Source organism: Rhineura floridana, chromosome 7, assembly GCF_030035675.1.
Source record: "Rhineura floridana isolate rRhiFlo1 chromosome 7, rRhiFlo1.hap2, whole genome shotgun sequence".
NCBI lineage: Eukaryota > Metazoa > Chordata > Lepidosauria > Squamata > Rhineuridae > Rhineura > Rhineura floridana.
In genome coordinates, this window is record NC_084486.1 from 35,790,202 (window position 1) to 35,800,429 (window position 10,228).

General features: G+C 44.0%; 1 protein-coding gene across 4 annotated transcripts in view; it reads right to left on the minus strand.

The window, feature by feature from the left end:
- The window catches only part of CHST3 (carbohydrate sulfotransferase 3), a 49,274-nt gene extending 39,842 nt beyond the window's left edge, over positions 1-9,432 (minus strand). For 2 of the 4 annotated variants that reach the window (XM_061635212.1, XM_061635210.1), the window contains exon 1: positions 8,882-9,432. The gene's annotated coding sequence lies outside the window, so the exon portion shown is untranslated. Of the gene's footprint in view, positions 1-8,674 lie in introns of all 4 variants that reach the window. The other 2 variants (XM_061635209.1, XM_061635214.1) reach the window with 2 other exon arrangements.
- Positions 9,433-10,228: the final 796 nt, after the last annotated feature.

A 10,228-nucleotide genomic window follows, 5' to 3' on the forward strand; every position in this document is an offset into this window, starting at 1 on the left:
GGGGGGGTTGACCCAACCTTAAACCCTGTTTCCCCTAGCTTCATTCCCCTAATGACATAAATACCTAGCTCCCAAACCTCTCTTTTTTCACTCTATCCTCTGTTCTTCAGGCAAGCTTTTGGCTTGCCCCCTCCCCAAAGTACTGACATATTCATCCAACTAAAGTTTTATTCAGAACCTTTAAAAAAGTACACACACTTTTTTAAAAAAAAATGAAATGCAGTCCATGGTGGGTTGGGTAGGATGGTTTTGTAACTGTCACATAAAGACCAGCCAATCAGTACTTTGCACAGCTGGGTTTCTCCTGGAAACAGGAAGAAGTGGTTGCTCCTACTATGAGTCTCTGAGGAAGGTTATATGTCTAGCCAAAAAAAGGGATAAGTGCAGATTCCCTGTGGGCTCATCACTCAAGCTATGTATATCTAAATGGCACCCTTAGAGATTATACACCAGACCTCAGGCTGGAGGTAGTGTTAAGTGAAAAAACATGATGTCTACATGCTGTACTCTGCAGACCACCAGGAATGGCTGGGAAATGTATTGCTAAGCCATGAGTTAGCCTGAGAGCAGGAGGGTTCTGCCTGAAGAGTTCCTGTAATTAAAGGTGCCTCTCGCTGCTGCTGCTGCTGCTTCCCCCCTGCTTCCAGCAAAAGACAATGTTGGCTGCTCTGTTCACATTTTGCCTGCTGTGCCTTCAGGGCATGTTCTAAACCACAAGTCTACATCTGCGTCTCAATAAACTGTTTTTCCAGGTCAGATATTCCAGTTTCACACACTGTATTGTGTTTTCCTTTTTTAAAGATTATTTTTATAAAACAAATTCCTTCTGGCCTCTACTGTAAAATGTGTCCACAGATTGCTACTTGGTTGTTATGAGGAAAGGGAGGGGGTGAACCATGTTCCTTTCAACTTGACACTCTTTTTATTATTATTTATTATTATTTATTACATTTGTATACCGCCCCATAGCCGAAGCTCTCTGGGCAGTTTACAACAATCAAAAACATTAAATACAAATTTAAAAACACTTAAAAAAAACTGATTTAAAAACACATGCTAAAAAATCTTGCTGCCTTCTCAATCCCACCCTGGACCCATTGGTTTGTGACAACTACCGACCGGTTGCAAATACCCCCTTTTTAGGGAAGGTAATTGAGAGGGTTGTGGCACAGCAACTGCAAGTACTCTTGGATGAAACAGATTATCTTAACCCATCCCAGTCTGGGTTCAGGCCTGGTTATGGGGCTCAATCGGCCTTGGTCGCCCTGATGGATAACCTTTATCGGGAGAAGGACAGGGGGAGTGTGACCCTGTTGTTCTTACTTGATCTCTCAGCGGCTTTTGATACCATTGACCATGGTATCCTTCTGGGCCAACTTGGTGAGATGGGTATTGGAGGCACTGTTTTACAGTGGTTCCGATCCTATCTCCAGGGTCATTCTGAGAGAATAGCATTGGGTGACTGTCTTTTGGCCCCCTGGCAGTTGTGCTGTGGGGTGCCGCAGGGTACCATCTTGTCCCCCATGCTGTCTAACATCTATATGAAGCTCTTGGGAGCAGTCATCAGGAGCTTTGGGGCGAGGTGTCAGCAGTATGCTGATGATACCCAGCTCTGTTTCTCTGTAACATCTGAATCGGGACAGGCCATGCAAGCCCTGGACCGTTGCCTGGACTCGGTGGTGGGCTGGATGAGGGCCAATAAACTGAGTCTGAATCCTAGCTGCGGTCGTTTCTGGACCGGGATAGTCTGACCACTGTTGTCCATGCACTGGTAACCTCTAGGCTGGATTACTGTAATGAGCTATATGGGGGGCTGCCCTTGAGGTTGGTCTGGAAGCTGCAGCTGGTGCAAAATGCAGCGGTGAGACTGCTCACTGGGGCAGGGTATCGCCAACATGTCACCCCGCTGCTGAAAGAATTGCACTGGCTGTCCATTTGCTACTGGGCCAAGTTCAAGGTTCTAGTTTTGGCATACAAAGCCCTATACAGCTTGGGACCAGGATACTTGAAAGACCGTCTTACCCCTTATATGCCCAGTCGATCACTGCACTCTGCAGGTGAGGGCCTCCTGCAGATAACATTTTATCAGGAGGTTTGTTCTGCACAATATACGAAACGGACCTTTAGTGTGGCGGCACCTACCCTGTGGAATTCCCTCCCTTTGAATATTAGGCAGGCGCCATCTCTGCTATCTTTTTGGGCCTTTTGAAGACTTTCCTCTTTCAACAAGCCTTTTAAGTTGAGACCTATCCCAGTCTGCATCTGTGTCAGAATTGTTTAATATTTTTTTTAATAATGTTTTTAACCCTTTTTAAGGTTGTTTTTTAAAATATTTTTAATGCTGTTTTGTTTTAATGTATTATTAAGATTTATTTTTATGATGTTTAAAGTGTTTTAGTGCTTTGTTTGCTGCCCTAGGCTCCTGCTGGGAGGAAGGGTGAGATAGAAATTAATTAATTAATTAAATAATAATAATAATCTAAACACACCAGCCAGAGGCTGGAAGTATAGCATTATACTACACAGAGGTTAAAGAGGAACTCTGTAGGCATGCCCTTTAACCTTTGTAGCATTAACTATTTAAATGTCCTTTGATCAAACCAGAAGAAAGCAAAACTTGGTGGAAACAAAGAAAGACGGAGCGGGACTGCATTTGAGTTTGCCAGAATGCAGTCAGATTGGGACCAACATGCGAATCCCAGCCCTACTATCTCAGAGACAAAGGCCTTGGACTGAAGGACTAGGTAGTACCCCTAAGACTCCTGTATGGCTGAAAGAACAACAGCACAATCTAATTCAATTTATTCAGAAATAAATACCTCTCAGTTCAACAGGGCTTACTTCAAATATACACTGGGTTGCAGTCTAAGTGTAAAGCCAGTTAGTTCTAATGTGGGGTGTGTGATGTTCCTGTATGTGAATGTAATGTAAATATGGTAAGTGCAGGTTTATTATAGGAAATATGGTAAGTGGAGTGAGTGAGAAGGGGGAGTACATGGGCTGTGGAATGCTGGATGATGATTGGCTGTGTGTCTGAATGGCTGAAGATATAAATGAGAGGATGACTTGAGTCGGGGTGGGGGTTGGACAGGGTGGTTGTGGACAGGGAGGTTGATGTGGAGAGTAAGAGGTGGCTGTTGAGATATTGGATTGGGAGTTCTGAGGCAAATAGTAGGAATTAGGAACATAAGAGAAACATATATGAAACCATATGCTTGTCAATGAAATCTATAAGTAATCTTGTTATTCTTAGTGTTATCAATAAATATTTTCTTGGTTTACTTAAACCCTGATTCCTCAGCTGGGGGGCACAGACCAGGGGGGAGGCAGAGTAACCGAAGAAGAAATAGTATTGAATGGTGGCAGCGGTGAAGGAAGAGATATTGTATCAACATCCAGTACCACATAGCAACCCAGAGCTGTGAGCTTCATAGGCAAGAGGCTTCAGGGGGGTTGGGAATTACCTATACACACAGACACAAGGTATCAAAATAACCAGGAAGAGACTAAGGCATAGTCTAGAGCAGTGATTCTCAAATGGTGTGCCAGGGCACACTGGTGCGCTGCAAGAGGTGGCTAGGTGTGCCGCGAATATTATGAAAGCATATTATTATTAATTTATTTTTATTCATAGTTTAAAATATATTAATATATTTTTAATTTTGTACATGAAGTGCGCCAGAAATTTTTTATGTTTTACAGTGTGCCGCGAACCAAAAAAATGTGAGAACCACTGGTCTAGAGGTTATATTGGATACACAGAGTGTTGGGTAGTGTGGCCTAGCAGGGGGATCTTTTGAGATCTCTGCTAGAGCAGAGAGAGGGTAAAATAAACACGACGTTCCTGACTGTTGGTAGCCACGAGTGACAGCGACACAGGTGGTGCCAGGGAAGGACGTCACAGAGGGTTCCTCTCTAATCCCTACAACTATATTGACAGAGGAAAGTGAAAACCTCCCATTTATTACAGAGGCTCCCCACCCCACTAGTGCTGCCACATGAATCTTTTCAGGAATACATGGAGCCCAGCAATACATGGAAATTCCAACAGAGACCTCATTGAACTCTCACAGTATCAAAATACTCTCAGAATCACTGCACTGTAAGAACTGTTGCTATCCCTTAGTAACTATAAGAAAGGGATTAGCTTGTTATGGATGTACCTGAGCTGCAGTCATGAGTCCAGAAACACTCTGATAGTATTCAAGCTGTGTTTTCTATCATTAGCTAAAGGAAATGCTGTCATGTCTAAAAATAACTGTACATGCACACACACAAGACACAAAGGAGGAAAAAAAGAGGAAGATGCATTTATTTGTGAGTATTTATTTACCTGGTGAAAGGCTCCAGGAGCAGGATAATGCAGCAGGGCCAGCTTCTAGAGGAAGGCGGTGGGCCTCTTTCTCCTTAATTTGGGGTGATTTTTTATTCTTGTAGCAAAAAATCAGTCAAAAGAGGAGGCATGCTTCTCCACTAGCAAGAACAAGTAGCTGCTGCTGCCAAACCTGTCTCCTCTAGTCCATCTCAATTATTCTCATTGTTGGCTCTCTTTTGGCCCCTTTTCCAACACAATACCACAACCTTTTCCAAATCTATGGTCAGAGATATGCTTTATTATTATTCCTCTTTTCCCACCCTTCCCATACCAAGAGCCCAGAGGAACCACTGAATGGGGTGTCTGTTCCTTCAAGCTAATTTGGAATCAGCCTTTGCTGCTATTTCACCACCTTAAAGCAACTAGTGTGCTCAGTTTTCCCCAACCACCCCAAGCTAGCTCTTGGGAGGCAAGGAAGTGCTAAGAAAGAATTCCTTCATGTAAATCACTCCATTGTCATATTCCTGGTGAGTGCTGATGAATATTCCCAGAATCTGGGCCGAATGTATAGCACATTTCCAGGAAACCTTGCCCTGTTTCCAGTTCAAGTATCAAATCAGGTTTGTAAAAGTTACCAGGAAAAATAATTGTGTTTTCAACATCCACTTTTGTAACCATAAATCTCCCCAAATAATAGGTGGGAAAGGCAACAAATATTGATACCACGAGGGAGCAAGGGATTACCCAATCTTTTTTCCCTTGAGACTCTAAAGTAGGATGAAATACTGCAAGTTTACATATACACAACACACTATTCTCCCATTGGATGAATGAGGGATTTATGCGGATAACGCTTCTGAATACTAACAGGAATTATCCACAGAAGTCCTTATATGCTCTCACAGAAGAATATACCCATGTGTCTGTCTCTCCATCCCAGAATTTGGCTACAGCAATCAACTGTGTCAACAGAAGTCACAGCTTCCAATCACAGTGGCTGAGGTCCAAGGCAGAAGAGAAATGCCAGGGATGAAATTTACGTGAACCTGCCTATGGCAGCCCAGAAGGAGAAGCCTTTCAGGAACATTCAGATCCAGAACATTCCGGTCCAGGCCCATTTTACCACCACTGAGTGATTTTGTGGAGGATGGAACAAGAACTTTTCCACACCTCTGTGTAAGAGAGAAAGGTTGACATGAAGGATGATGTAATTGCTGGGTATTTTTGAGCAAGTCCCCTTTTCCAGAGTCAGCCACATTCTGAACAGTAGCAAACTGTCTGGATGATCCTGTCTCCTTTTCAAAAACAAAAATACAAAGTTGCCAATGAATTTCACTTGCATGTGGAACTTCACTAACAGTGAGGCCTAGATTAGTGGCCTCTTCTTTCCACCGGATATTCATTATTACTAGTATCATGTCTAAATAACAGAACATGTCACTTTTATCTTCACAATAATCTGTTAGAAGTAGGAGAACTTCAGTCACAGGGCCTTCCTCAAGTCTATCCTCAGGACTCTTGCATCCAAATTCACTAATCCATGCAATGCATCATGGTGGCTCTCTTCAATTTTTGTACAGATTGTTAAGACACCACCATCACTCCCCCCCCAAAAAAATCACACAAATTAAAACCACTTCACATAGTCAAGCCTTGTGTGTTGAAGCCACAGTCGGGCACCTAAGGAATGAATTACAGTGCAATCCTGTACATGTCTACTCAGAACTAAGCCCTGCTGAGTTCAGTGGGGCTTACTCCCAGGTAAGAGGGTATAAGCTTGCAGCCTTAATGAACAGTAAGTTAAATAGAAGAGAACATGGGATTTGATTTGATTTTCAAAGAGGAGTTGAGTAGAAGAGATGTGCAGAATTGGATATCAGTGTAGAAATCAGAATGACTTTTCTCATGACTCTAAGGCAGGATACGGTTACAAATTGTCTCGACCATCCTTCCTCAGTTCAGAAGCCGATCACTAATGGCATGTCCTCATGGAGGCTTCTGGGTAGTGTGGGAAGCAGCACCTCCAAAATAAAATATGTGATGGGGATTTTGCACACACATTACTCCTCTTGTGTGGACTGCATACCAGCTAGCTCATAATTTCCTGAATCTAGAGTGGAAATGCAGGAATTTGTGTGGACTGTGCAAAAACGTGTTTTATAGCAATCAGGTAGACTTCCAACATAAATGTCTTAACTGAGATCAGGGTGAAAATATATGAATCCAATGTATAATGCAGTTGCATATGACTGAAGCATCTTCCTTTGAAGTGTTAATATCATAATTGGAAGAAAATTAGTACCTGAGCTGGCGACATGAATTGCAGCACTTCTCTGATGTGATGGGAAAAGGAATCCATTATCTACATTTGTTCATTTGGAGAGGGTGGGAGGACTGTAACCTCAAAGGATGCAAGGAGCTAGTGCTATTTTTTATTATTCAGGATTAGTGCTTTTTCTTACTCTCATTTCTTGCGAAAGTTATAACCTTTTTAAAGAGGGACTATCCTTCTGGCAATTAGTTTGGACAAATGTTTTGCTCCATGCCTCATGCAAACTTATTGCCTACTCCTACTCCTTTTTTTGTCAGAGCTTTTTCCCTTAACATTTTAAGAATTGATTATGTGCAGACAAATCTCACCACTGCACCTTGCACATTTCTTATGCTAATTTCTATCTAGAAGGAAAGTATTAAGTCATCCCTGGTTTTGCTCAATCATGGCTCTGTAACAAATTTATAGAAACATTACAAGGCTTCTCTCCCCCTTGTTTTTTGCCCCCAATCAGTGGCATAGGTGCAGGAGTGCCCATCTTTCATTGAGCAAATGCAAGTTTTTTTTTAACAAACTGTGGCCCACAATCCTGAGAAGTGGAAGCACACACAAACAAGAAATGAATGTGCAAAAATATGTGCAAAGATTAGTACTAAGACAATGAGGAGCAAACTGAATTGAAATGACAACAAATGCAACAAGGGGTGCTTATACAGGCACACCCCAACCATCCTTTGTTCCTATCGGCTTCCAAAGCATGAATTTTCCTTTTCACTGCAATGACTGTCTTTCCTTATTTAGTCAATTAAAGATCATTGTTAAATGAGACCCTCACCTGGCAAAAGCCTATCACACGCTGTAGTCCCCCCACCCCATGGCCTCAAAATCAGCTCCCACAGGGTTGGGAAATGTGGAGAGAGAAGAGGAAACAGAGATGCCACTGCGCCAGTGGAACTTCGCTGGCACTGCTTTGAATATAGCCCAGCTTTATTATTTATTACATTTTTATCTTGCCCTTACTCCCAAAAGGACCCTAGCATTATGTAGTGATAATGCCATGGGAAGACTGTACCACATGCCTTTTCTGAATGTCTTAATTGAATCTCAATAGTTTTAGTTCTCCATGTGTAAAACAGGTATCGTAACCCTATCTCACAAGCTTGCTGACAACATAGCCAAAAAAAAGGAACTCAAGTCACTATCACTTTGTTATTCCCGCAGGAGAAGAAATACAGTGCAAGAGAGAACCACTTCACATATGACAAATTCCCTGTACGACAGCTACTTACATGCAGGAAATTGTGTGACCCTCAATACATATATATTTTGCCATATGTACACACAGTGATATAATGTATATGGATTTCCCATACATTATAAACTACATATGAGTTATTGCTACACGGAACTGCCACTAGTCTAGAAATGTTTGACACAATCCCCATTTAAATGAATGAGGATTGCATAGGAGCACTCTTACAAAGCTGACATTCATTTCAATGGGGCCACTGCAGAAGACCTTCCTGGTGAACTGTATCCTTCCTCCTTCTGATGAGGCCTTGAGAAATATGTTTGGATCACTAACTAGTCTTTAAACACAGCATTCAAGATGCTCAGAACCTTTCCTCTTTGAAAGCTTTCATCCAGCATCAGAGCTTTCTGGTTAGGAAGAGCCCTGTGTAATTCAAAAGCCCACATCCTGCATCTTAAACAATAGGTGGCAAATATCAAACAACTTCAGGTCATCTGTCACTTCTGTGTTTCAAGATAAATGGTTCATCTTTGCTTCAGCGATACAACAGGCTGAGCCAAAAAAATCTACAGGCGCAATCCAAAGTTAAACACTTTAATGTCCCATGGGTTTCAATGTCAGAGATTTAAACACATGCTTAATTCTCACACTGAAACCAATGGAATATTAAAAGTGCTTAGCTGTCGCTGGATCGAACCCTATAATAAAGTATATTCAAATTAAGAAATATAGGGAAATAAAATCCGTTGCTCCTTTTTCTTCCAACTAAACTTTGTGAGAGGTTTGGGAATTTTTGGTCTTTTTCTCTCTCTCTTTTTAAAAGGTTAGCCCTTACCCTGCGTTTTCAGCATCAGGATGCACCGGGGTTGGTTCCTTCCTTCTCTCCTTCCCTCCCGACACATCAGAGAAGTTAGAAATCCATCATCGCAGCACAAAAGGACTCCCTCGCCACCAAGAAACAAAAGAGTGTGAAAGAGGCGGAAGCCGGCTGGGATGCTCCGCATGCCTTACAATAGGCGCTCGGGCGCATTTCTCGCCTTACCCTGACGCGAGTCCTCACAGCCTCCTTTCGAGGAAGGGCGGGCGTCTGAGAGCTTTCCCCGAAAGGGAGTTAGCGAGAGCAGTCTGGAGACCGTACACTCCGGGTCTTTCCTTCGGCTTTCGTCCCCTCCTTCTGCCTCGCGCCGCCTTTTCCTGTGGAAAGCCGCTGTAAAGATCCTCTCCCTACCCCGCTCGGATAGGCAGGGCGGGTTGGGGTGAGCTCCCCTTCCCGCCCCTCACTCTCCCTAGGTTAAAGAGTCGCAGTGAAGAAGCGCGAGGAACGAGAGGTCAGGCGTGAGGGCTCTCCTTGGAGACGAGAAAAGGAGTCCCTCCTCCTCTTCCTCCTCCCTTTGGCTGCCCCCTAAAAAGGCGCAGTCTTTCCCCTGCTGGATTCCCGAAGAGTCTTCCGGCAGCCGTGCCGCAACGTGCGCATGAAAGGATCCCACAGCGAAGTCGGCTCGGCGCGCGGGAAAGAAACGCTGCTTCAGGCCGGGAGAGTTGCAAAGTGTCAAGGAAAGTCACTACATCCCCTCCAGACTCAGGCTTTTCCTTACCCCTTTTTGCAGCCGAAGGAGACAGGCAAGGGAGGGAGCCGAGCCCCACCCCACCACCACCTCACTCCTTCGCTTGCTCTCTCCCCACCCTCCCTCTCCAGGGAATAGCCGGCTAACAAGGACCCTTCTGTTGGCTTTGTCCAAGACCCTTTCTGACAAAATATGCGGCTGGTTTCTGAGGCGCTTGCGTGCTGGCGGGAGCAAATAGTCGCGCGGGGGCTCGCTGGTTGACTGCATGAGGGTGTTGTTTTTTTTAAACTGAACTGAATAGAAAAGGCGCCACTTTGTGGTCGGGGGATGGGGGGTGCAACAGGAAGAAATTGCGCCTCTAGGGCGGGCGGGCGACTGGCAGCGGTCCCTATGGGTAACGATGTGACTGATCAGGGAAGGTAACATGGCTATGTGACTTGGGTCTCCACATGGTGTCATGGTTGGGTCCATCACTGCCAGCCTCACCTGTTGAAATGGACATCTCTGGGAGCCTGTCAGCACATTCAACCCTTTTCTGATGCTGGTAGGTGTCCTCAGGTGGAGTGATCCTGATAACTGGAGGTGAAAGCATTAGATACTCAGATTATGGGAAATGCAAGATGCAGGAAATCAACAAGAAAATGACCCCAAATGCATGGGGTTTGTAGTGATGGTCAGAGATTAAAGAAATGCATCCCCAGAGCAGTATATCCTCACATGAGAGGCACTTTCTCTCTGCTAACAGGAAACCAGTTTTAGAGCCATCACTCCATAGCAAAAATTGGGGAAGCTAAGCCTAAAGTAGCACTGCTGAGAGACCAACT